Below are 27,613 nucleotides of genomic sequence, written 5' to 3'. Positions count from 1 at the left end.
GTCTCTGCACTTAAAACCTTAACTTAAGAGATGAAAACTCTGTTACAGGGGGTAACTTATAGAGACATATGTATGTCTCTATTGCACAAATGGGGTAAAACGTTAACACTTAAGAGAATCTGAGAAAAGAGATATGAGGTTTAATTGTACTGCACCTGCAACTTTTTATAAGTTTGAAATTATTTTGAAATAGACTATTTAAAAAGTATGCCTAACTTGGGGCACTCTATGTTGAAATGGAGTTGTATTTCCCCTGTGCCAATGTGACAGGAGAAAATAGTTGTCCTAACTTACATCTCCTTGTTAATGAGCATTATGCTTTTCATAATTTTCTTTGCCATGTGTATTTTCATTTTTAGTCAATTTTCTGTTTGTGACTTTTTCTACTTTTTCTAGTGGGTGTGGTATCCCACCCAGATCCCATCTTATGAGCTGGAGCCATCATTTGCCAGCTGCTGGCGGCTCACAGATGCATCCATCACAAAGTGTGCCTCCACGCCAGGAAACTGTCTCACCCACAGGTACTCCACTCCCCTTTCCATCGGGCAGCTGATAACCAGTGACTGTCTAAGGTGGTAACATGAGGCCTGGCCCTCAGCCTGAACTCGGGATAATTCCGAAACCCATTGAGTTCCTAGTAAATTTGATGAGCACTCAGTTGCAGCCACTCTGTGAATCACTGCCTCCCTCCTTGTCATCTGTCTGCCTCACTAATTTTCATGTGTATTTCAGATAGCACTTTCCAACAAGCCTTCTGCACGCAACTCTCCATCTCAGAACGTGTTTCCTGGGAACTCAAGACAGGCAGAGCATCTTTTCCTTATTGAAATGAAATAAGAGCTAAGCTGGTCATCATTAAAACTTGGAAGTCCACAAACGCTTAAGAGAATTTAAATTGTTCACTGTCAATCCACTCACGAATAGTGTCAATCCACTCACTATTATCACTAACATCTTCTACATTACTCATAACTACATAACACTTACAGAGAACCTAACACGTGCTTTTCAATTGCTCTGGAGCCAAGAACTTGTCTGTGTTCACGCCCAGATACATCACTTACCCAATTACCTAATTTCTCTAGGCTTTGGGTTTCCCAGGTGGCGCTAGGGATAAAGAACCTGTCTGCTAATGCAGGAGACATAAGAGACATGGGTTCAATCCCTGGGTCAGGAAGATCCCCTGGAGAAGTAAATGGCAACCCACTCCTGTATTCTTGCCTGGAGAATTCCATGTACAGAAGAGCCTGGTGGGCTATAATCCATAGGCTTGCAAAGACCCAGACATGACTGAAGCAATTTAGCACAGAGCTCTAGGCTTCAGTTGTCTTACTTATCATGTGGGGATAATATTGATTCCTACTTCTTATGGGTTGTGATTGAATTAGTTCAATAGTGTAAAGGTGATACCTGCTATATAGAAAATACCATGAGGACGATCTTCACAGCCATCCAACGAGGCAGCCTATTTTACTTCTCAGGACCATCAGAAGTACTCAGAATTACATTAACTCTTGCATATACTTTAGTTAAAAAAAAATAATGTACAAAAATACAAAATAGCTATCATAAGTACAGGAAGTTACAGCTTTAGTTCATATCATATTTCACAGCTCTACAGCAGTATATAATAATCTTCAAATCTCATTCCAACCAAAATTCTGAGTAGTCAAGTAAACAGCTGCAAGTAATTCAAATCATAGTCGTAATATATAGTAGGTTTTCCATGTGTAGCTTGAATTATATAAAGACATGCTTGACATTATCTTATGTTTCAAGGCACCTATGACTCTACTCTTTAAATCCATTTTATTATACGTAGGTTAATCGCAAACCCTGAAAATGTGGTGCTGCTGCTGCTAAGTCACGTCAGTCATGACTTAACTGACAATTTGAGTACTTCTTGGTTTCTTCTAAAAAAGACATTTGAATTTAGCAGTGACAGTGACTGAATAATTCCGTGAAGTTGAAGGCTAGGAATAAGACTTCTGTTGCCAAATCAAGGGACTAAAAGAACAAACTTATCATGAAAAAAGTATGATTTCAAATTTGCATATCAATTTTTGCAACTGATGCTTCTTCCAGTATTTTAAAAATAACTTGTATGATTTATGCCCCAGGCATTCCTTTATACTTGAACTCCATGGGATGCAGAAAGGTAAATGCCAACCTATCAATCACTCTAAATTTCAGCATTACAAATTTTCTACTTGAAGGTTTTGGAAAAAATGGCGTTTCCCACACTTATTCCCTGGGAAATATGCACCCTTTTGCAATGCTTCATGACCAGAGAAAGGTTTACTTACAGGATCACATGTCTACTCAAGCTAGATTTGGTCTTGAAAGTGCCTCTTTATTTCATGTCACCAACATTTATAATGCTCATTTAAAATAAGTATTAATTCACTAAAAGCAAGATAACTAAATAACACCCTTCAAGATTTCCCTGGTTGTCCAGCAACAGTTAAGAATTGTCTTCTAATGCAGAGGATATGGGTTTGATCCATGGTTGGGGAAATAAGATTCCACTTACCTCGGGGAAACTAAGCCTACATGTTACAACTACTGAACCCGTGCACTCTGGAGCCTACACCCCACAACTAGAGAGAAGCCCATGAGTCACAAGGATGATCTGGTGCTGCAACTAAGACCTGACATGGCCAAATAAATAAATAAATACAAAAAAAAAAACCACCCTTCTCTTTGCAAGTTACTCTCTGTGCATTGTTTTCCTAACCTATAATATGCAGGTAAAAACAATACCTACCTCAGGGACTCCTTGCGAGGATCAAATTACTTAATAAATGTAAAACTTCCAGAACAATGCCTGGAACACAATAAATACTATTTAAGTCTTAGCTACTACAACATTATAGATTGTTAGAAAACAAGGGAATTCCAGAAAAACATCTACTTCTGCTTCACTGACCACACAAAAGCCTTTGACTGTGTGGATCACAACAAATTGTGGCAAATTCTTAAAGAAATGGGAATACCACACCACTTTACCCGCCTTCTGAGAAATCTGCATGCAGGTCAAGAAGCAAGAGTTAGAACTGGACACGGAACAACAGAATGGCTCCAAATTGGGAAAGGAGTAGGTCAAGGTTTTACATCGTCACCCTGCTTATTTATCGTATATGGAGAGAACATCATGTGAAATGCCGGGCTTGATGAAGCTCCAGCTGGAATCAAGAATGCCAGGAGAAATATCAATAACCTCAGGTATGCAGACGACACCACCCTAATGGCAGAAAGTGAAGAAGAACTAAACAGTCTCTTGATGAAAGTGAAAGAAAAAAGTGAAAAAATGGCTTAAAACTCAACATTCAAAAAACTAAGATCATAGCCTCTGGTCCCATCACTTCATGGCAAATAAATGCAGAAACAATGGAAACAGTAACAGGCTTTATTTTCTTGGGCTCCAAAATCACTGCAGATGATGTCTGCAGTCATGAAGTTAAAAGACGTTTACTCCTTGGAAGAAAAGCTATGACAAACCTAGACAGCATATTCAAAAGCAGAGACATCACTTTGTTGACAAAGGTCCGTATAGTTAAAGCTATGGTTTTTCCAGAAGTCATGTACAGATGTGAGAGTTGGATCATAACCAAGGCTGAATGCCAAAGAATTGATGCTTTCAAACTATGGTGCTGGAGAAGAGTCTTGAGAGTCTCTTGGACAGCAAGATCAAACCAGTCAATCCTAAAGGAAATCAGTCCTGAATATTCATTGGAAGGACTGATGCTGAAACTGAAGCTTCAATATTTTGGCCACCTGAGGTGCAGAGCTGACTTACTGGAAAAGACCCTGTTGCTGGGAAAGATTGAGAGCAGAAGTTGGGGGAGGGGGGAGTGGCAGGGGGAGGGGTATGACAGAAAATGAGTTGCTTGGATAGCATCATCAACTCAATGGACATGAGTTTGAGCAAACTCTGGGAGATAGTGGAGGACAGGGAAACCTGGCATGCACTGTCCATGTGGTCACAAAGAGTTGGACACAACTGAGTGACTGAACAACTACAACTTTATTATTATTATCATCACCATAACCATCATCACTGCTGTTATTAAGTACAAGTTTTATTCCATGTCCCTTATGGGCTTCCCTGGTGGCTCAGGTATTAAAGAATCCACCTGCAATGCAGGAGACCTGGGTTTGATCCCTGGGTTGGGAAGATCCCCTGGAGAAGGGAAAGGCTACCCACTTCAGTATTATGTCCCTTCTATATTCAAAGTAATATATATGTCCCTACTTATTTGTACTATTCTGTGAGTCAGTCTTTTCTTGTAATTCACACTGGCTTTTCTCCCCAACTTTATACACATTAATGAAATTTGACAATTACACTTACTTTCTGCCCTATTCATAGTGTGACAGGCACTTACTATGAGACTTTCAAACACAAATAAAACCTCACAATTTTTTCTGCAAAAGAGCAAAGAAAATAACTAATTCTATTTTATTCTTAATTGGAGATATTTATCCTATTCCTAATTGAAAAACTGTAAGATGCCAAATCTGGAGAGATTTTAAAATGTATTTCATTTTATATCTTTTCAAATTACTGTCAACTCAATGGACATGAGTTTGAGCAAACTCTGGGAGATAGTGAAGGACAGAGAAGCCTGGTGTGCTGCAGTCCACGCGATTGCAAGGAATCAGACACAAGTGAGCGACTGAACAACAGAATTACTGTCAGGAAAGCTCAGGGCAAAATACAGGGACTAACGAAACCAAACTTCAGTATCATTACTAGGGCTAATTGTAGCTCATTACATAGGAAAAAAAAAAACTTCATCTTCTAAATTCAAAGTGCATAGTTTCTAAGTATTTTCTTTCATGCAAAGGAAATAAATGAACATAAATAATTCAAAGTCAATACCACTAAAAAGTCAACATTCTTCCCTTCAGTGGGAAATAGTGATTTAAATTTAATATTTAAAGATAAGGAATCAGCACTTAAAGCAGATAATTGTAACTGAATTTTTAAAAAAATGGAGTGGAAGAAGAGATGGGTAGGTGCCCAAAACAACCAGAAGCCATTTGTAACTGTGCCGACTTGTCCCCGTGGCACAAGTGGCATGTCCTTCAGCCTCAGAACGTGGTTTGCTCTGCAAAGGTTGTAGGAGACGGAAGAGAAGGGTCTGGTGGCTGTGACACAAAAGCCTCCAGCCCTGCTTCTATTTGCCTGAACATGGAAATAAATTGTACCAGGGCCACTGTGAGACAAAATGGTTCATTAAGCCCACCAAAGATGCCTTCAGCCCTCCCTTTTCAAACTCTTCTCAACTTCAGTGACCCAGAATGTTTCTGCTTATAAAACTCTTCTTTTCCTGGCAAAATGAGGAGAGGACCCATGCCATCATTTGTACTTGGAATGAAGTTTATCTGCACTTCCTTCACCCTCTCATCTGAATTTCCACCTTCAAGCCTTCTATCTCTATTCATAGAACTAAGAATATTTGGCCTCTTCAAAAGAAGTTTAAGAAGCTGTCATAGTTTCCCATTGCTTCTGTAACAAATTACCATAAATTTAGTGGCTTATTATTATCTTCAAGTTCCAGAGGTTAAAAGTTCAAAATAGACCATCGTAAGCATTAGGTTTCTTCTGGATTCGAAGGGAGAATCCATTTCATCCTCTTCTGGAGGCTGCCCACGTGTCTTGATTCACAGCTATATTAACTTGACCTCTGCTTCCATCTCCTTCTCTGATGCTGACCCCTCCTGCTTCCCTTTTATAAAGACCCTTGTGATTCCATAGGGCCTACCAGGGTAAGCCAAGCTAATCCTCTCATCTCAAGAGCCTTAACCTAATCACATCTGCAAATATGTGGTCAGGGACAGTAACACGTTCACAGGTTTCAGGGATTAGGACATGGAGGAAGAGTGGGGGTCAGGGAAGACTAGAGTGTATTATTCCACTTACCTCAGAAGCTGGTCCCTGCTCCACAGACTACGCTTTAGCATTGCTGCTCCTTGAAACCTGGAGCCTTTCCTGCCTAGACTCTAACCTACCTGTTTTCATATTCTCTCCTCTTCTCCAATGCTTTCCAATCCCTTTGTCCCAAGGTCACTAAATATCTATTACCCAAAACTCTTCAGTCTCACTGTGAATCCTTTTCTGGATGATGTAACCTGGTGCTACCCCTTCTGTCCCTGCCACATCCCTCCACCACCTGCCCATTCATGAGATCTGCCCCTGTTTCTGTCCTAGTAATACAACACCCAGTATATTGCCATGATACGGCTGCCCCTACCTTGGCTTAAGAACTGCCCCCACCTGGGGCTAGGATATACTGTTTGAGAAACTTTGGCTTGGATGGGAGAGAAAAAAGAATGTTCATGAAAGAGAACTGCAGATGGAATAGGCATTAGTGGGAAGAGCATAGAGAAACCAGCCCTGAATGTTTCTGCTTATAAAACTCTTCTTTCCTGGCAATTTGCTCTTGGAATGTTGTATAAGCAGAAACCAGTCTTTACGTTTGAATCTCTGATGAAAGGGAAAAAATCACCATTAAAGTCTATTTAGAAAACTAACAGCATTAAAAGAAAATAAAATTAAAGGTGAAAATTTGTTTTGGCTAAGCAAACATCCTTTTAAATGATTTATACCTTCATGAGAGGAGCTAATCTTCCATGAATGTATCAGATCAATTTGGTTGTAAGTTTTCTTGGGTTGCTACACTAACCACAGTGCAACTTACAGAGCAATGAGAATGGTTTTACAGCCCATGGAGAGTCAGAATTTCATGCTCTCCTTCACTGTCACAATTTTCTCTGACCAGGTCTCACACAGCAAGACCATAGAGCCGCATCTCTATGAAATGAGAAGGAGTCTTGCCAGATAACATCATTGAGAGCCCACTAAAGGCCAGGAGTTCCTGAAAACATCCCAGGCCATCGTGGCTTCTTTTGGATAATCCTACTCTCCACCTCACATATGTGCATGGAGGGTGGGGAGGGAGATACCATCCATGTTCTATTCTCAATGTTGTGGTACAGACTCATTTTTCTGTCCTCCTCTTCAGGGAGCTATAAAACCTCTAAGCTTTGGAATCTGAGCTTCTCTTATCCCACAATAGAATTACAGGTCTTTGTGTTAAAAAGTCTAGACTCCCAGAGGTTTTAGAGTTAGTAGTAGAAGAAGAGAAAAGAACTCAACATGGTGAGTAAGGAAGGAAGGGTTTGCTAATTCCCATGTGTTGAAAGGGTAACACGGATTTGGGGAAATTTCTAGAGAAGAAGGTACTCATGCATCATTTTAGATGCAGAGACAGCCAGCCATTCACCTCTGAAGCCATGGAGTACCCAAAAGGGTACCAGTGGCTTAGCCCAAATCAGCAAGGGAACTGAGGATGTGGAACTACATTGTTACTTAATTAAAGACAACTCTCCTCACCCCACCTCCTTCCACTTTCTGACTGGGGTGGAATCTTTGCTTCCTGCAGTGTCCAGTCCGCACTGTCCAGAAGTGGGGATTGAGCACTGCCTGTTTCTGCTGTGGCTTAGCCTGAATCAGTGAGAGAGTGTCTGAGAGCCCCTGGATGGAGTGGTGCCCCACACAAGACAGAGAAGGAGACTCAACTGTAAACCTCAGAGGGAATGAGGCAAACGACCACCAAAAACCAAACCAAGGCCTTTCTCCATGATTGGGGGTGAGAGGGGGGTGACTTATGACTCTGCTGCTAGGGAATGACATAGATTCCAAAACCATGACTAAAGTCAGCTATGGCAGTGTTTTGGCAAATGTAATCAAGGATCCAGATTTATTTTAACTTGGGGGAAAGAAAAGCAATATAGCATTTCTTTCACTTAGAAGTAAATTCATGTGTTTCACCTAAATATGTGTAGGAAACAAATTTTTACATTTTGCATCTGTCCCACACATATATATATTATTTTTAAATTTGTTTCTCTAATGGGAAAAAAATTTCAAAAAGAGAAATCCTGTGTAAAATATGGAATACAGATTACAATTTGTGTTTACATGAGAGGGAATAAAACCTACACATATTAAAAGATAAAGACAGGTACTTCATTTGAAGAAAAATCTGCCTACGAAATGAACTTTATTGAAAGAACTTAAAAAAATTAGCTCAACCTTCACAGCTCATCAAATACTGCATTTCAAAAATGAGTACATAAGGAACTCTAAACAAGGCTTACCACATGTGTCAAAGGAGATACTTGATTGATTCTGTTCTTTCTTCTTAGTTTTTAGATTTCATAAATCATTTCACCAAAAAGTTATAAACCTTTAAAGTCCTTTCCAGTGATTTATCTTTATCTTTCATAGATGATGGCTTTGCTCTACTTTCATATTTTTAAAAGAAACAGCTCAAAATATCTCAGATGTTTCTCTTTAATGTAATAAGACTTCCTAGGTCTTATTTCATTCTGTGTTTTTTTGTTGTTGTTAAGGGATTTTTTTTTTTTTAAATTATCAGATAGTACACAGTTACTCAAAATAATTTACCATTAATTTTCTATGAGATTGAATTCATTGATTCTCAAGTTTATCAGACTGCGTAATTAGATAACTGATTAGAAGAGGCCTCTAGTAAACACTGTAAACATGGTGCTTTTTTAAAAGAAACTATTCCCAGAAAATGCATGGGATTATCTCAGTGAAATGTCTCTACAAATGGAATTTCCCAAATTGGCAAGCCTTGGCAAGTCAACTACTTGCCCTGTCACCCATTAGAGGGCTGTGATCCTGGGTTGGAGGAGGGAGAAGAGGGGCAGGTGAGGGAGAGGAGTTGTATAGATACAGCACAATTGTATATTAAGCAGAATCCTGGTTGAAAAAAAAAACCAAAAACCTAATGAGGTACTTTGTGCTCAGTCACTTAGTCAAGTCTGACTCTTTGCTACCCTGTGGACTATAGCCCATCGGGCTCCGACGTCCATGAAGCACTAAGTTCCCTGATAAAATGATTCTTTCCCACAGGATTTATTCATGGAGCAAGATACTCTGTTCCACATCTAATTAGGGAAAAGTACTGTGGCACAAAGGAGTGAAAGATCACTGAAATCAATACATCATGGTCTTGTCTCCTAAAGGACCTAACATCTATGAGAAAAAAAACCACTACACACTGTTTAGCAATATCTCTACTGTATTCCTAAAGCTGTCAATCCTGCATTATAAGCAAACTGCAAAGCGTATATATCATCTATATTTCATAATAATAAGTGATATAGTAAGCTATACTTCCGTTTATAAATTGCTCTTTTTAGTTTTTTTTTTTTTTTTTGCCGTTCTGGGTCTTGGCTGCTGCACGTGGACTTTCTCTAGTTGCAGTGAGCAGGGGCTTCTCTCTAGTTGCAACAAGTGGGCTTCTCATTGCGGTGGCTTCTTTGGTCGTGGAGTACGGGTTTCAGGGCTCTCGGGCTCGATAGTTGTAGTGCATGGGCTTAGCTGCCCCGCGACATGTGGAATCCCCCAAACCAGGGATCGAATCAATGTTTCCGGCATTGCAAGGTGGATTCTTAACCACTGAACCACTAGGGAGGCCCCTACAGAGTATTTATACTTTTACATTCACTTTTTTTTTTATTCCTGCAATAAACCAATGAAGTAGGAATTATTAAAATCCCTATTTTACAGGTGAAATTGAAGGTGAGAGAAATAAGCACAGGGAACTTATACTCTTTCTGCCTTCAAAATAGAGGCTGTTGCCAGTGTAACTGCTGCTGGAAGACTGGCTTGCGGGGAGCACCCTCTAGTCCTATCAGAAGCGCCTGGCAGCATCTGCCCCCTTCCCCCGTCTGTTGGACCTGGCTGGGGTCTGCTGGCAACTCAGTGACCACCACTCCTGGTGCCCATTTCACTAGGCTGACCACCAAGCTTGCTTCTCAGCAAGGCCACATCTCTTGAACCTGTCTCTCTTTGTGTTTCCAACTTTTGCTCTGACCACCCTGTCTCAGCAAAGCATGAGCCATGTCTGCCCACATGATTCACTACGTAACAGCTCATGGCACGCCTCACCTCGCCTCCTCTCTGGGTCTTCTGATCAAACATGTGACACTGAAATCCCGGTGTCAGTTGATAAAGTCCTCACTGCTGGCGATGCCATGATCAAAATACTAATTAAAGTGTAAACCAGAGATTCTCAGGCATTTTCATTCTTCATGATTCCCAACTCTACCAAATCCCCACTATTCTACACACACTACACACACACACACACACACACACACACACACACACACACACACACACTCCTTTTGCATTGATTGGAGAGCTGATAATACCACATTCATTTATTCACTCTGATTCAATTCAGTCGCTCAGTCATGTCCAACTCTTTGTGAACCCATGGACTGCAGCACACCAGGCTTCCCTGTTCATCACCAGCTCCTGGAGCCTATTCAAACTCGTGTCCATCGTATCAGTGATGCCATCCAACCATCTCATCCTCTGTTGTCCCCTTCTCCTCCGACCTTCAAGCTTTCCCAGCATCAGGGTCTTTTCTAACGAGTCAGTTCTTTGCATCAGGTGGCTAAAGGATTAGGGAATTTATAACTCTGAAGTTTAACTCTGAAGTTTGTAAAAATTAGTTTTTAAAATCTTAAACACATATATGGCACCTACTGTATTCCAAATGCTGCTCTAAGCACTTTATAAATAATAACTCATTTAATCCTTGTAATCCATGTTTCCATTTCACAGACAGGAAAAGAGGTCCCTTGCCCAAGATCACTTGCTAGGAAGTAGGGTCAAGTTTCTACCTCTCAGAGTCTATTTCCTGCATCCATCATTCAGCCCCTAAGCCCTATGACCTCCTAGTTTTGAGGCACATCACAGATGATTTCAAGAAAGCATGGATGAAAATGAGTACTGGCATAGAACGAACTGAAAAACATGGACTATCACACTGAGGACAGAAGAGTGACCTCAAAAGATGGATCAGGTAGCAGTGCAGAGACCCTCCACTCACAAATCAAGCATCGCTTGGGAATTTCAGGTTTCCCAATTTCCTCAACCCATTTCCTTCCCTCTCCATCCTCAATACACCAAAAATAACCAATTTGGAAACATCTCACCATCCGCTCTCCTTCTAGCTCACATGGGAGGGCTGATTTACAATATTTTCTGCCTCCTAACTGTCAAGATATGCAGGGATTATATGAGTCCATAAACAGAGGTAATGCCATCACAATTTATAAACAATTGTTTTCGAAGCTGCCACACACAGACACTTCCCCTGAGCTTGCAAATGGAAAACAAAACAAAACCCCCAATACCTCTATATCTCGTCTCTCATGATTGTTTCAGTAAGGGGGTTGTTGGTTTTGGTTTGGTTTTAGGGGTTTGTTTTTTGTTTGGGTTTTTCTTTTCTTGATTCATTTGATATTCAGCCACATGGTCCTGCATTGACAGTTAGTTTGATCCACACTCCTCTGTAGACCTTTTGTGTAGCAGCATTACAGACATCTCAGTGTTTTCCTTAGATTCCAGTTTACTTTATGATCACTTACTGAAAGTGGTAGTGTTAGAGCTCAGGAATTTATGTTATAATATTGGTTCTTCTCTGGTCTAAAGAGGACTAATTGTTCCCCATTCTGTGCTGCTGCAACTCCTTCCTTCACTGAGTTACAATTGACCAGTATTTATCTATCTGGGTGGGCTTCTGGTAATAATTAAACTGCCATCTCCATTAAATCCCAAGGACAGCAAACAGCAGGAGCAAATCAGCAGGGCTGGCACTGACCTGTCACCATCATCCCGAGGACAGCTTGGAGGGCACTCGTGTATTCTTTCTCTGTTCTTCAGCCCATAGAACTGTAAACATCTGATGATAAAGCACCCTTTAAAAGCTCTGAATAATTTATGGGCTCTTGCTTATAGCAGGATTCTATTGTTTTTTAACACTTCATTTCTACAATTAGGCAGTGAATTTGGAAACACATTAAAGAGTCCTTCAAATAATACTATAATTCACACCCTAATAAGGACCAGATTTGGAATACTTAACCCCTAACCACAGCAGAAAAAGAGAAAAAGAGAGGGAGAGAAAGAGAAAGAAAGAACATTTTGGAAGTAAAGCATGAATTACTGGCAAAAATAAAGTCCTAAAATCCAGACATGAATACAAGTTCTACCTCTCCAAGTGCTTCACTGTGATCCAAAAAAAAAAAAAAATGAAAACATCCTTAGGCTCTTATCTCCAATATCCAAAATGCAGAGAGGAGATGCATCAGTTAAAACTAGATTGGGCAGCATTATAAATAAAAAAGTTAGAAACAACAGTGGTGTGAACACATAATAGGCGCCTGGGGTAGACAGTCAAGGGCTAATCTAGTGAACCCATAATCAGGGGCCCAGGCTTCCACTTTGTGGCCTTCTCCATCCTCAGACTGCCCACGTGTGGTTTAAGACGGTTGCTTGAGCTCCAGCCACTGTGTCTACATTCCAAACAGCAGGGAAAAGGAAGGAGTAAAGAAGGAACTTGCTCACTCTCTTAAAGAACACTCTGGACACCCCCAGCATAACTCTGAATGACATTTCATTCTCCAAATTTAATCCATGGCCGCACCTTAGTCACAAGGAAGCAGAAAAGGTAGACTTTTACCAAGTAGCAAAGAGCCAGTGTTAAAAGCAAGACAACAGACCAAAATGGAGTTGCTTATGCTAAACCTCATATCACCAAACAAAGACTTAATTACAGTTTTGATTATTCCACAAATGGTACCTTAAACCAATCAGAAATCATCTGATCAGCACTAGCTAGCTACTCTGCCTGATAAACCCCTGCCATCCCCTGAAGGAAAGTCACCTTAAAATAACCAACCCACTTTTTGCCTAGCATGACTTCCTTGTTCCTGCTTCCTTCTGACTACAAGGGTTTTTCATCTGTACAGCTTCTTGGATTGCCTTTGTATCTGCTAGATTGGATACTACCCAATTCAAATTATTGCTCAAATAAACTCTTAAAATGTTTATTATGCCTCAGTTTATGCTTTAGCACCAGCTTCGTAGGAAATAGAGGATGGATTTAGGGAAGCAGTCTCTGCAGGCTTCCCTTCTGGGATATTAAAATGTGTCAGTGAAATACTAATATTATTTCTCCAAACATGGCATTTAGGCAATATTACCTAGCAATCAATTGTTTTCGCTTTTCCACTCAGCTCTCTCTGACCTGCACTACAGCTTTCTTGCCCACCAGCACCATTCCCAGATCTGACAATGTCCTTCAGGTTTTCAACTGGGGTATCTACATTGACTGTACTGCTTAGAGTCATGGAATTAGAAGATGGCTCCAAGAAAAACCTACCAAAACACCAAAAGGTGATCATAAATATGAGAAGTAACTTGTACTACAAACTAATAAGAGACAGAATTCACTGCTGAAACTGTTGCAGTGATGATCAGGGACAGAATGGAAAGCTGTCATGATCCTTATAAGAGGGAGGTGTGAGGACAAGAAAAGCTGAAGCTTGTAGGTCATTTGATACATATCAGACATACCAGCCCTGCTAGTACTATGCTAATCCTTGTCCTCATTTAACTGTCAAAAGAACTCTAGGACCCAGGTAACATTTTTTAAAAATACTTTTATAAATAAGGAAATTTAAATTCAGAAAGGTTTAGAAATTTGTCTGAGGTCATATACACAGTAAATAGCAGAAAGGATCATGAAGATTACTGACCAGTGAAGCAAGAGCTCTTGCACACAAGAACAGGCCATCCTGTGAGGAGCAGGGACCTTTGCTGGAGGGAAACAGCCAGGGTGGGGCAGCCCAGCAGAAGGGGAATTCAATCACACCTTGAACTCCCTCTCAGCACCTCCGCTGATCTCCTGCAGATGCCCTTATTACCTGAACCCATGCAAAAGTCCAAAGTCAAGAGGACCTTTGAAATAGCCTACATTAACTCAGCCTCCCAGAGCAGAAAGAAGGGTTGAAAGGGGAAAGCTGAATCTGGAGGGCAATCAAGATCCCAGCACAGAAGACAGGCCATCACTGTCCTCTCTGTTACATTCAAGGACAATGGGCAAGCAATATAACCTTGCCCATTTTGCCATAAAAATTTCCCTTCTCAGGCTTCCCTGATAGCTCAGTGGTGAAGAATCTGCCTGCCAATGCAGGGGACACAGGTTCAATTTCTGGTCTGGGAAGATCCCACACACTGAGGGCAACTAAGCCCATGTGCCCCAACTGCTGGGCCTGTACTCTAGACCCGGAGAGCCACAACTACTGAATCCACATGCTGCAACTACTAAAACCCATGTGCCCTGGAGCCTGTGCTCCTCAATAAGGGAAAGCCAGCAGGCAGCAACAAAGACCCAGCACAGCCATAAATAAACAAATAAATGTATTTTTTTTTTAATTCCCTTCTCATTTTCCCACCCACCCCTTTAAGGCAGAGTAAGGATGCAGGGTGTGATCTACCGCCCTCTTAGTACCAGTAGATAAGAAGTTAGAACTTCAGCCAACTATGTTTACAAGTTTCCAAAGCCTGATCTAAACTATGTTAGAGAGAGGCAAGTGAATATCCTATTTTTACATTATGTTTGGGGTGGGGCAGAAATCGCAGAACTCCTGCAGATAACTTCTTCCATAGTTTGAAGACACAATCAAGAATATTCTTCTTTCATATGAGACATCTATTCATCAAAGTGTCTTCTACTTAGATCTCATGGTTTTCTTCAGGGAAAGAGAATAGCATGGCAGCAACATTCTGCAAGTGGCTGTTCCCTGACTTGCAGACATACCTTTACCAAGATTTTCCACCTTAGGTAAGAAAGTCTCTGTTCCATCCTCTGTAAGTGATCTGTTTTACCTTTTTCCTGATCCTTTTGCACACTATCCTGCCTGCTTTACTAGTTTCTTCTAGCTCAACAGTTACTTTCCACCTACTCATTTCTTCAAGAAATCCTGTTTAAACTAACTCATTCCCCAAAGGAGTTTTGGTTTACTTGAAATTTCCACAGCAATTATGCTCGTCAGCAAAACACTGTGGATCCTTGATGCCTATTAGCACTGCCTGAATTTTCCCTGAACTGAGACTTGGTGTATAGAGATCAACTTCATTGTTTTTCATGAGGAGGTACTCTTTCATCACATGAACTTAAGACTGTTTTTTTTTTTTTTTTTTTTTTTTAAATATTATTTTATTAGTTGGAGGCCAATCACTTTACAACATTTCAGTGGGTTTTGTCATACATTGACATGAATCAGCCATATAGTTACACGTATTCCCCATCCCGATCCCCCCTCCCACCTCCCTCCCCACCCGACTCCTCAGGGTCCTCCCCGCGCACCAGGCCCGAGCACCTGACTCATGTATCCCACCTGGGCTGGTGGTCCGTTTCACCATAGATAATATACATGCTGTTCTTTCAAAACATCCCACCCTCACCTTCTCCCCCAGAGTTCAAAAGTCTGTTCTGTACTTCTGTGTCCCTTTTTCTGTTTTGCATATAGGGTTGTCGCCACCATCTATCTAAATTCCGTATATATGTGTTAGTATACTGTAATGTTCTTTATCTTTCTGGCTTACTTCACTCTGTATAATGGGCTCCAGTTTCATCCATCTCATTAGAACTGATTCAAATGAATTCTTTTTAACAGCTGAGTAATATTCCATGGTGTATATGTACCACAGCTTCCTTATCCATTCATCTGCTGATGGGCATCTGGGTTGCTTCCATGTCCTGGCTATTATAAACAGTGCTGCGATGAACATTGGGGTGCACGTGTCTCTTTCAGATCTGGATTCCTCAGTGTGTATGCCTAGAAGTGGTATTGCTGGGTCATATGGCAGTTCTATTTCCAGTTTTTTAAGAAATCTCCACACTGTTTTCCATAGTGGCTGTACTAGTTTGCATTCCCACCAACAGTGTAAGAGGGTTCCCTTTTCTCCACACCCTCTCCAGCATTTATTGCTTGTAGACTTTTGGATAGCAGCCATCCTGACTGGCGTGTAATGGTACCTCATTGTGGTTTTGATTTGCATTTCTCTGATGATGAGTGATGTTGAGCATCTTTTCATGTGTTTGTTAGCCATCTGTATGTCTTCTTTGGAGAAATGTCTGTTTAGTTCTTTGGCCCATTTTTTGATTGGGTCGTTTATTTTTCTGGAATTGAGCTTCAGGAGTTGCTTGTATATTTTTGAGATTAATCCTTTGTCTGTTTCCTCATTTGTTATTATTTTCTCCCAATCTGAGGGCTGTCTTTTCACCTTACTTACAGTTTCCTTTGTTGTGCAAAAGCTTTTAATTTTCATTAGGTCCCATTTGTTTATTTTTGCTTTTATTTCCAATATTCTGGGAGGTGGGTCATAGAAGATCTTGCTGTGATTTATGTTGGAGAGTGTTTTGCCTATGTTCTCCTCTAGGAGTTTTATAGTTTCTGGTCTTACATTTAGATCTTTAATCCATTTTGAGTTTATTTTTGTGTATGGTGTTAGAAAGTGTTCTAGTTTCATTCTTTTACAAGTGGTTGACCAGTTTTCCCAGCACCACTTGTTAAAGAGATTGTCTTTTTTCCATTGTATATCCTTGCCTCCTTTGTCAAAGATGAGGTGTCCATATGTTCGTGGATTTATCTCTGGGCTTTCTATTCTATTCCATTGATCTATATTTCTGTCTTTGTGCCAGTACCATACTGTCTTGATGACTGTGGCTTTGTAGTAGAGTCTGAAGTCAGGCAGGTTGATTCCTCCAGTTCCATTCTTCTTTCTCAAGATTACTTTGGCTATTCGAGGTTTTTTGTATTTCCATACAAATTGTGAAATTATTTGTTCTAGTTCTGTGAAAAATACCGTTGGTAACTTGATAGGGATTGCATTGAATCTATAGATTGCTTTGGGTAGAATAGCCATTTTGATAATATTGATTCTTCCAATCCATGAGCACGGTATGTTTCTCCATCTGTTTGTGTCCTCTTTGATTTCTTTCATCAGTGTTTTATAGTTTTCTATGTATAGGTCTTTTGTTTCTTTAGGTAGATATACTCCTAAGTATTTTATTCTTTTTGTTGCAATGGTGAATGGTATTGTTTCCTTAATTCCTCTTTCTGTTTTTTCATTGTTAGTGTATAGGAATGCAAGGGATTTCTGTGTGTTAATTTTATATCCTGCAACTTTACTATATTCATTGATTAGCTCTAATAATTTTCTGGAAGAGTCTTTAGGGTTTTCTATGTAGAGGATCATGTCATCTGCAAACAGCGAGAGTTTCACTTCTTCTTTAATTTCTTGCTGGTGGACACAAATTCATTCCTTCATTTTTTTTCACTGTTTTGAACAATGCTACATTGAACAAAATTGTAAATATATTTCTGGGCCCCTCTGTGAGTATTCTGTAGGACAGATGCTAAAGACTAGATCTGATTGGTCAAAGAGTTTACATATTTATTATTTTAATAGATACTACCTTAAAAAAAAAAAGTTGTAGCCATTTAGTCTCCTTCTTAGTGCATGAGAGTGTCCTCTTCCCTCTCCCCAACCCATCGTGCAACAATGGATACTACTAATCATGAAAATGTCTCCTCAATGGGATAGGCAAAAGTGGTATTGGAACATAGTTAATTTGGATTTCGATGATTACCAGTTAAATTGAGCATCTTTTAGTTGTTAATAGAGCATTTGTGTTTCTCCTTCAACTTGCCACTCAACTATTTCCTACTCTCTTACTGAAATGTCTTTATCTCATTAACTTATAGATATTATCTATATAATACAGATTAAGCCTTCATTTCTGTCATGTATGGCAAATATCCTCTCCTCTTCTCATGCATGCCATTCATTAGTTGGTTTCTTTGTGGATATAAATTTTGAGGTTTTATGTGGGAAAATATCTGAACCTCATATCTCTTCATAATTATAAAGAATGAGAACTTAAAAAAGCATAAAACTCTTCCTCCCTCTTTCTTCTTCTCTTCCCTCAGCATTCTATCCTCCCCTATTTCCCCCACCACCACCACCACCACACACACACACTTCCCTCCCTCTCCCTCTGTCCCCGTCTCCCACTTCTCTTTGTTCACATGGCTCTGAAATTTCTTATCCATTGTACTGAGCGTTTTATGTACTTTTTCAATCTAGAAACACTCCCTCAGGTTTGGAAATGTTTCTTGGATTACTTTTAAAATGTCTTCCCCTCTGTTTTCTCCATTCTCACTTTCTGAAACATCTGGAAATTTTGAATTGGTTCTTTAAATTTTCTTCTCTCTCTGGTCTGTCTTGTGGTCTTTTTGCAATACAGTTTTTGGGAGGTTTTTCTCAACTTTGTCTTCCACATCTTCTACTGTTTTTAATTTGCTTTTGTGTTTCTCATTTTCAAACAATCTTACTTTGGTCCTTTAAATGTTTTGTTTTTATAGTTTCCTGATTTTCATATTATAAATGGAATGCCATGTTTTTCCAGGGTATTAATAAGAGTACATTTGTTCTTTACTTTTTCTTTTAAGTTTCATCTTCCTGCATAATCTGTTTTTCCCAGGTTTCTTTTATTTTTGTTTTTCAATTTTTTTTTACTGGTCTCTGGTTTTCATGTCAGAGGTTTCCCTTAAACATCTAGTGATTCTTACCATCCACTCACATGTAAGAGTGAAGTGCTACAAAGCTGGTGATAAGCTCTGTGCCTGGAGTTTTACCATGAGGGAGGTCTGCACTTGCAAACATGTTAAGCCAGTCTTTTCTTGGACCATGCTAGAAAGGCATAATAGAAAGGACCATGCTAGAAAGGCATAATCCTAGGCAAAGAATCAAACAGAGGGGAAGAAGGCTGGTGATCTTAATGGTCAGAGAGTAAGCTTTCATTCAACACTTTAATATACTTTATTATCAACGTGCACCCACCCTCAACTCTACCCATGGCCCCCCACCCCAGTCCAGACCTTCTGTTTATGCACTTCAGACAGTAAACCTATAGCCACAGCCACTCGGAGGAGGAGACAGAGACAGTCTGCAACTGCATGGACTGAGGTAGGATCGAGGAGCCTACTGCTAATAAACAAGGTTTCAGCCCACCACCCTGGACCAAGCCCTGCCTTTGCCTCCGACTTCCAGGGCCACCTGGCACTGCCAACTCCTGAAACAAGGGACCGTGGCGTAAATCAAGTTTCTCTTCTTTCCCACTGCCAGTTTAAAAGTCAGCTCTCTCTGCTCTGTTGGATCAGCAACCTTCTTTCTGCTTTCCAGCTCCCAAAATGTTGTTGCTGTTGTCTCCTCTCCAGGTCTATTTTCCCTTGTGGGATTATAGCTTTAAAAAATATTTTCCTGTAATTATAAAGGGTTTTTAAAGAGAGTGGAGGCTAGCAAATATGTTTGATTCACCAACTTTAACTAGAAAGTTCTTAGTACTAAATTTTAATACACATATTTAAACACATTTTTCTATCAATCTCCAGTGTTAAAGAGTATCTATATCTCATTCTCACACACATGCCCATATACACATAAAGAAGAAGACAACAGAGACAAGAATCGTAGCACAATTTGAAATTTCTTCTGTACCTTGCTTTGTCTCCTCAGGTAAAACTATAATTAAATTCCAGATTATGACACATTAATTTGCTTGTTGTTGTCGTTACTTGTAGTTGCTAAGTCTCGTCCAACCCTTTGCAATCCCATGGACTGCAGCACGCCAGGCTTCCCTGTCCACTGTCTCCCAGGGTTTGCTCAAGTTCATGTGCATTGAGTCGATGATACCATACAACCATCTCATCCTCTGCTGCCCTTTTCTTCTCTTGCCTTCAATCTTTCCCAGCATCAGTGTCATTTCCTAATTTTGCTTAACTAACAGTATTAATGGTTCCTTTGCTCATATTGCTTCTTCCACTCACTTAACAAAGATCTGAATATTTTCTCTGTTTTCAAAATTGTTTTAACACCACATATTCTTCCCTCATGTAGCTTACGTAAATAGTAGGAGAAATGGACAATAAACAAACTAGCATGTAACTAAACATCAGTGTTTAACCTAGCTATACTTGTTCCATAAAATAAGGCAAAGTGAGGAAACAGGGAAAAAAAGAAGGATGATATTTCATATAATGTGGCCAGCGAAGGTCTTTCTAGCAAGAGTAAGTCTGCACAGAGACCCACATCACATAACAGTGCAAGCTCCACACACCAGTATTATCTAGTCCTGTTCAGCATCCACTCCCTCTCCCTTCTACACTCTCCACTATATGACAGAGGCTGGATATCTTCATTTCTTAGACTTCCTTGCCAGTGATTTCTGCAAGCAGTTAGGTTCAGCCAACAGGGCTCATGTAAGAGTGTGCACGGGAGGAAGTAGGCTCATGCCTCCAGGATCCACTGGTCTTACTTTGTACCCCATCTTCCAGAGGAAGTTGGTGCTTTGGCATGATGGACTAGCCTCCTGAAAATTCAGCAAAGGCACCATCTGGAGACAGCACCTTGCAAGGGTCAGGTGCTGTCCTACAAGTTGTCACCTATGGTCCTAGAAGATATGCAATGGATAGTGTTGTTTCCACTCTAGTCACAGTAAGTCCAGGAGGCAAAAATAGACATAGCAGTGGCTTATTTATGAATACAACTTATAAACCACTCATGATATTTTCATTACCTTCCTCACGTGTTTGGAGTCTGCCAGACAGAAGTATTAGGTCCCAGCTATCCCTACAGGGAGGCATGACAAGTGTTCCATTAAGTGAGAAGTTGCAACGAATCTCCCGGCCAATTAAGGCCTCTTATGCCACTGAACCGACCATCAAAGAAGGGGATTACTCTCCCACCTGGAATGACTATTCTGTATTATCAGAGGATATTAGGGTTGTTACTGAATGAAGAGGCAGAAAGATGACACATGGAACCCAGGGAATCTTTGGAGCACATTCTATCTCTGCTCCATAATAAGGTTTTAAAATAACCCAATATAAATAGGATCCCTAACAACTCAGACTCTAAATAAATCCAATATAGTTGGGGAGAGAGCTCAGACTTCTCAGGAGACAATATAGTTACTTTATCAGGGAAAAACATATCCTGATTAACTGGCATTCTGGATGAGGACAAAAATAATATGAATGAAGAGAGTAACAATTTCAACTACAGCCTTGTGATAAAACAAATACTGCAATAATTATGCATATTTTATTTCTTATTTTGAAATTTATATATTTGTATACTTTTCCTTTCTGTAATTTCCTTTCTGTAATATTTTATATAATTAATCTTTACATTATATTCACCTTCTACCATAAAATGATTTCCTTTCTGTAATATTTTACATAATTTATTTTTACATTATATTCACCTTCCACCATAAAATGAGTTCCTTTTTTCAAAAGGAATGTTAAGTGGAATACAATGAATGTGGGAAAGGCCATTCTGAAATACAGAAATGAGGAAGATGAAAAGGATCTAGTGAATAAGACAGTAAAAGCCAGCCAGGGAGTAGAAGAAAGGAGTGTCGTGCTCTGGAAATGAAGAGAAGATAAGATATAAAGAAGAAAGGAGGGATTTTCCTTGTACAATACTGCTGAGGAATCCATATGAGATGAAAGAACTTATCATTGGATTTGATAACTTGTTGATTATTAATGACCAACTGAGAGTGTGTTTCGTGGAATATGTGGTTCAAACCCTGACCATAAAGTGGGTTTTAATAAGAGGTAATAAAGTAGAAACAGTGAGCATAGTCTGTTGCCAAGGGACAGGAAGTTATAAGAGCTTGGCAGCTGGGGGAAATACAGTATTAGAGGAGGAATCTTTCAAAACCAGCAATATTATATTTTAGTAAGCTTTGGACAATGTTCTGGTGGAGGAGAAAGGTGATGACACAAAAAAGAATGGGGAAAACCTTAGGAAGAAGTCATAGAGGAGGAAAGGGAATGGAGTCTAGCAGGAAAGTAAAGAGATTTACCTGAGTGGAGAATATGATGATTAGTCTATTGTAACAAGAGGCAAGACAGAAAACATAGTCACAGATACAGACAGATTAGGAGGTAGAAATATTCGAGGGTATTTATATTTCTTTTTTTATCTCCAACAAACTAAGAGTCAAACATATCAGCTAAGTACGGATGAGTGGGGAAGACTGGAGGGTTGGCTTAAAGAAGAAGAGGGAAAGAAATACTAGTCAGAAAATGGAAAGGCAAACTTATTAGGGATCCATATTAGAAATTCTGAGTAATAATGACAGCATGAAATTTCTGGTCAACAATATAAAATGAGATCAATTATCAAGATCATATTTTACTAGAGCTACATTCAGCTACTTAGATATAGAGAAGTTGTCATTTGGATTTATCCTGCAGTTGAGGATTTTTTTTCAGACAAAAAACAAGAGTTGCAAAAGGGCTTGGGGTGCCTAGAAGTGTATAATCATGGTAGAAACCACGGAAGCTCTGTTAGAAGTAAGAATGGATGGCAACAGCAAGCTGGTTGTAACACAGAGGGAAACTGGCAGGTTGAAAGACTGAAGACCCCAAAAGATTGAAGGGGTCAAATACTGAACTGGAGAGACAGAAGACAGCTTGACATGGAGATTTCAAAGTTGATACAGTTGCTGTTTATGACAAGATATAAAGGATGACCAAGGGAGTGGAAAAAATGACCACTGGAAATGAGAAACTAAGGAACTAACTGAATGATGAAACTTTTCTAAGTTATAACTAAGTGTAGAGAGGAACAGAGCAAACTTTCAATGAATGAGGAAGAGTCAAGTAACGACAGAATTTGTGCAACAAGGGAAGTTCAGGCACTTCAAAATAATTAGGATTTTTAGGAAAGGGGAATATTTTTTGAGAACAGCAACCAGAGAAAAAAGAAAATTTACCCCAACTTCAAGCTCTGTGGTGTGAGGGGGTTTTAGAGGAAGGAACATCCTTTCAGGAAAACAGTCAAGTTTCAGAAAGAATAAGCAAAACAGAAAAAAAAAAAAAATTAAAGAATTTCTTTTTCCCAAATCTTCCTCCTTCTTAGATACATGTTTTCATTTTAATGGCATACATTCTCTGAAGACTTCTTCAGAGAAAGTCTGTAGACAGTAATATTGAGTTCTTCACTGTTTAATAAATGTCTTTATTTGCTCTCAAGCATATGTGTTTTGCTGCATAAAGAACTCTAAGTTCCAAATAAATATCTTAACCTTTCTATCACATAGTTTTCTTTTTGTATATTTGGACTGAGTTCTGGGACATTCCTGCACTATGTCTTCCAGCTTATGAATTTTACCTTCAGTTCTGACCATCCCAACATATATTTCATCTGGTATTTGATTTTTGTAATTCACTCTTAGCATTTAATACCAATAATTTTGATTGGTTTCTTCATATCATTCTATTCTTGGCCCATGGTAGTAAAACCATCTAGAAGTCCTTGGAGAATTTTAACTTAGTTTATATGAAAGCCTTCTTTTGTTTGCCTTTTAAACTCTAATTCCTCATGCATTAGTTCTTTTATTTATTAAATTCGGTGTGGTGCCTCTCCTTTGCCTTCTGAGGTGGCTGAGCAGTAAAAATAATAATAATAAATCCACCTGTCAATGCAGGAGGCGCAGGAGACACAGGCTCAATCCCTCAGTCAGGAAGATCCCCTGGAGGAGGAAATGGCAACCCACTCCAGTATTCTTGCCTGGGAAATCCCATGGACAGAGGAGCCTGGTGAGCTATAGTCCGCGGTGGGCCACAAAGAATCAGACATGACTGAGCACACACACACTCACATCTTTTCTTTACAGTATGGGCTTTCTTTGAGATTTTAGTGATTCCTGGTTAAGTATTTGCATCTGTATATGATAATTCCTGTTTTCAAGTCAATAAATAAATATTCTATTTACAACAGCTAGCCCTTTGTGGTTGCATGGGGAGGTGAGGTAATATTTGAAGTTGGGTGGAGTATATGAGGAGACTGTCTTACAGGAATTCTTCAGTCCTCTCAGAGATGGTCTGCAGTTTACTATCCAGCTCTGTCCCTGAGACTCCAATACCCAAGACATGATCAGCCTGGAATTTCCAACTTAAAGAGTTAGAGTTTATTCTAGAAGCAATTACTGAAGTCATCTACTCCATTCCTTCACCTCTTCTCCTTTCTTTTCTCCTTGCAGAGATTTTAAATTGCTTCAGTCTCCTTTTCTTCTCTATCTGGATACAACACTCATATTGGTAGTGCTTCTTATTGAGGCTATCTTGTTTTGAAGACAAGTCTCTGAGTTGAATCTTAGGAGAAAATTCTACTTCTGTCTGCTGCTTAGTTTACACTGAGAGAGGAGGGAGAAAAAAGAATTTCCAAGTGTAATTCTTTATTAATATCCCCATGACCATTCCAGTCCCATCACTTCATAGCAAATACATGGGTAAAAACTGGAAATAGTGGCAGATTTTATTGTCTCGGGCTTCAAAATCACTGCAGACACTGACTGCAGCCTTGAAATTAAAAGACACTTGCTCCTTGAAAGAAAAGCTATGACAAACCTAGATAACATATTAAAAAGCAGAGCTATCACTTTGCCAACAAAGGTCAGTATAGTCAAAGCTATGGTTTTTCCGGTAGTCATGTATGGATGTGAGAGTTGGACTATAAAGAAGGCTGAGCTTCTTTCAGCCTTCTGAAAAAAGGCTGAAAGAATTGATGCTTTCAAACTGGCTCTAGAGAAGACTTTGAGAGTCCCTTGGACAGCAAGGAGAAAAAACCAGTCAATCCTAAAGGAAATCAACCCTGAATATTCACTGGAAGCACTGATGCTGAAGCTGAAGCACCAATACTATGGCCACCTGGTGTTAAGAGCTGATTCACTGGAAAAGACCTTGATGCTGGGAAAGATTGAAGGCAGGAGGAGAAGGGCACAACAGAGGATGAGATGGTTGGATGCCATCACCAACTTGATGAACATGAGTTTGAGCAAGCTCCAGGAGTTGGTGATGGACTGAGAAGCCTGGTGTGCTGCAGACCATGGGGTCACAGAGAAGTCAGACATCACTGAGTGACTGACCAATAGATAAATAAACAAGAATTCATTATGGCTTCCCAGGTGTCATAGTGGTAAATAATCCACCTGCCAGTGCTGGAGATGTAAGAGATGCAGGTTTGATCCTTGGGTCTTGAAGATCCCTGGAGAAGGAAATGGCAACCTACTCCAGTATTCTTGCCAGAAAAATTCCATGGACAGAGGAGCCTATCAGGCTATAGTCCATGGGGTTGCAAAAAGTTGGACACCACTGAGCATACAAACACACATCAAAATATAAAACTTTCATGCAAAGAATACTATCAAGAAAGTGAAAAAGACAACCCTCAGAACAAAGAAAATATCTGCATAAAATACATAAAAAAAACTCTTACAACTCAACAACAAACACAGTCCAGTTTTTAAATGGGCAAAGGGTTCAAATAAATGTTTCTTCAAAGATAAGGATACAAATGGGCAGTAAGCACATGGAAAGATGCTCAATATTAGTCATTAAAAAATGCAACTCAAACCACAATGAGATACTTCAAACTTACCTGGATGGCTATACTTTTTTTTAAAAGGAAAACAATCAGGACTGGAGAAATTATAACTCTTGTACATTGCTGATGGGATTTATAAAATGATTCAACCTTTGTGGAAAGCAGTTTGGCAGTTCTCCAAAAAACTAAACATAAGAGTTACCATATGACCCAGAAAATCCACTCCTAGGTGAATACCCAAAAGAATTGAAAGCAGGTTTTCCAACAGATGCTTGCAGATGAAAGTTCCTAAACAGCCTACATAATACTAGCAGGGAGTTGGTGATGGACAGGGAGGCCTCGCGGGCTGCGATTCATGGGGTTGCAGAGTCCGACACGACTGAGTGACTGAACTGAATACTAGCCATTGAACTGATGCAGAGTTTCAACTGTTTACTGGATACACAGTTTCAGTTTTGCAAGATGAAAAAGTTCTAGAGATTGATAGCACAACAATCCAAATATACTTCATACTACTGAACTGTACCCTTGAAAATGGTTAAGATGGCAAGTCCACACACTGACTTTAAGATCCCAATTTTAAACCACTTCATTTTAAGGAGCACCCTTAAAACATATCAAATATTTAAATTTAAGGCAAAAATGAAAATTTATTTCTGTTCAATAAGCATTTTTACATATATTCTTTTATTTGAACAAAGACATTGTATTACTGTTATCTTTTCAATAGCCCTTGTCTGAGTTTCCATTCACTTTTGAGGATAGCATAGCACATTCTGCATGTTGGAGATAAGTGAGCAGGAATTGCGTAATACAGTCCCTGTGCTCACTGTGTAGAACTACAAGAGCTAAAAGTTTCAGAAAGATTTACTTTTTGAGAAAATTATATTCTTGTCAAACCCCTTTTCAGTAAGTTGAACAGGAGACCAAGGGATGCACAGACTAAAATCTATCTCCAAACTTCCTTATAACCCTCCTCTACACACACACACTCCGTTCTGCATCAGACCATGTTTTTTCAGAACTCTCCAACATGATCTATCCATCTTGGGTGACCCTATACAGCATGGCTCATTCTTAAAATGATGGGAATAAAAGACCACCTTACCTGCCTTCTGAGAAACCTGCATGCAGGTCAAGAAGCAACAGTTAGAACTGGACATGGAACAACTGACTGGTTCAAAATTTGGAAAATAGTATGTCAGGGCTGTATATTGTCACCCTGCCTATTTAACTTATATGCAGAGTACATTATGCAAAGTGCCAGGTTGGATGAAGCACCAGGTGGAAACAAGATTGCCGGCAGAAATATCAATAACCTCAAATATGCGGATGATACCACCCTTAGGGCAGAAAGCAAAGAACTAAAGAGCCTCTTGATGAAAGTGAAAGAGAAGAGTGAAAAAGCTGGCTTAAAACTCAAGATTCAAAAAACTAAGATCATGGCACCTGGTCCCATCATTTCATGGCAAATAGATGGGGAAACAATGGAAACAGTGACAGACTTTATTTTCCTGGGCTCCAAAATCACTGCAGACACTGACTGCAGCCTTGAAGTTAAGACGCTTGCTCCTTGGAAGAAAGGCTATGACAAACCTAGATAACATAGTAAAAAGGCAGAGATATCACTTTGCTGACAAAGATCGGTATAGTCAAAGCTATGGTTTTTCCATAAGTCACGAAGGGATGTGAGAGTTGGACTATAAAGAAGGGCGAGTGCCAAAGAATTGATGCTGATGCTTTCAAACTGTGGTGTTAGAGAAGACTCTTGAGAGTCCCCTTTGGACATAAATGAGATCAAACCAGTCCATCCTAAAGGAAATCAACCCTGAATATTCACTGGAAGGACTGATGCTGAAGCTGAAGCACCAATACTATGGCCACCTGATGCTAAGAGCTGACTCATTGGAAAAGAGCCTGATGCTGGAAAAGACTGAGGGCAGGAGGAGAAGGGGAGGACAGAGGATGAGATGGTTGGATGGCATCACCGACTCAATGGACATGAGTTTGAGCAAGCTCCAGGAGATGGTGATGGACGGGGAGGCCTGGCGTGCTGCAGTCCACGGGGTCACAAAGAGTCAGACACAACTGAATGACTGAACAACACATACACACACCACCACCACCACCACAACATACCACACACTGGGGTCTTTATAGAAAACCAGGTGCTACAAACTACAGTCAAGTTATTATAACAATACAGTTGTCTCTAAGAAGATAAAGTTAATATACTTT

The sequence above is a fragment of the Muntiacus reevesi genome, chromosome 14, assembly GCF_963930625.1.
Source record: "Muntiacus reevesi chromosome 14, mMunRee1.1, whole genome shotgun sequence".
Taxonomy (NCBI): domain Eukaryota; kingdom Metazoa; phylum Chordata; class Mammalia; order Artiodactyla; family Cervidae; genus Muntiacus; species Muntiacus reevesi.
Note: the sequence above shows the minus strand (reverse complement) of the source record.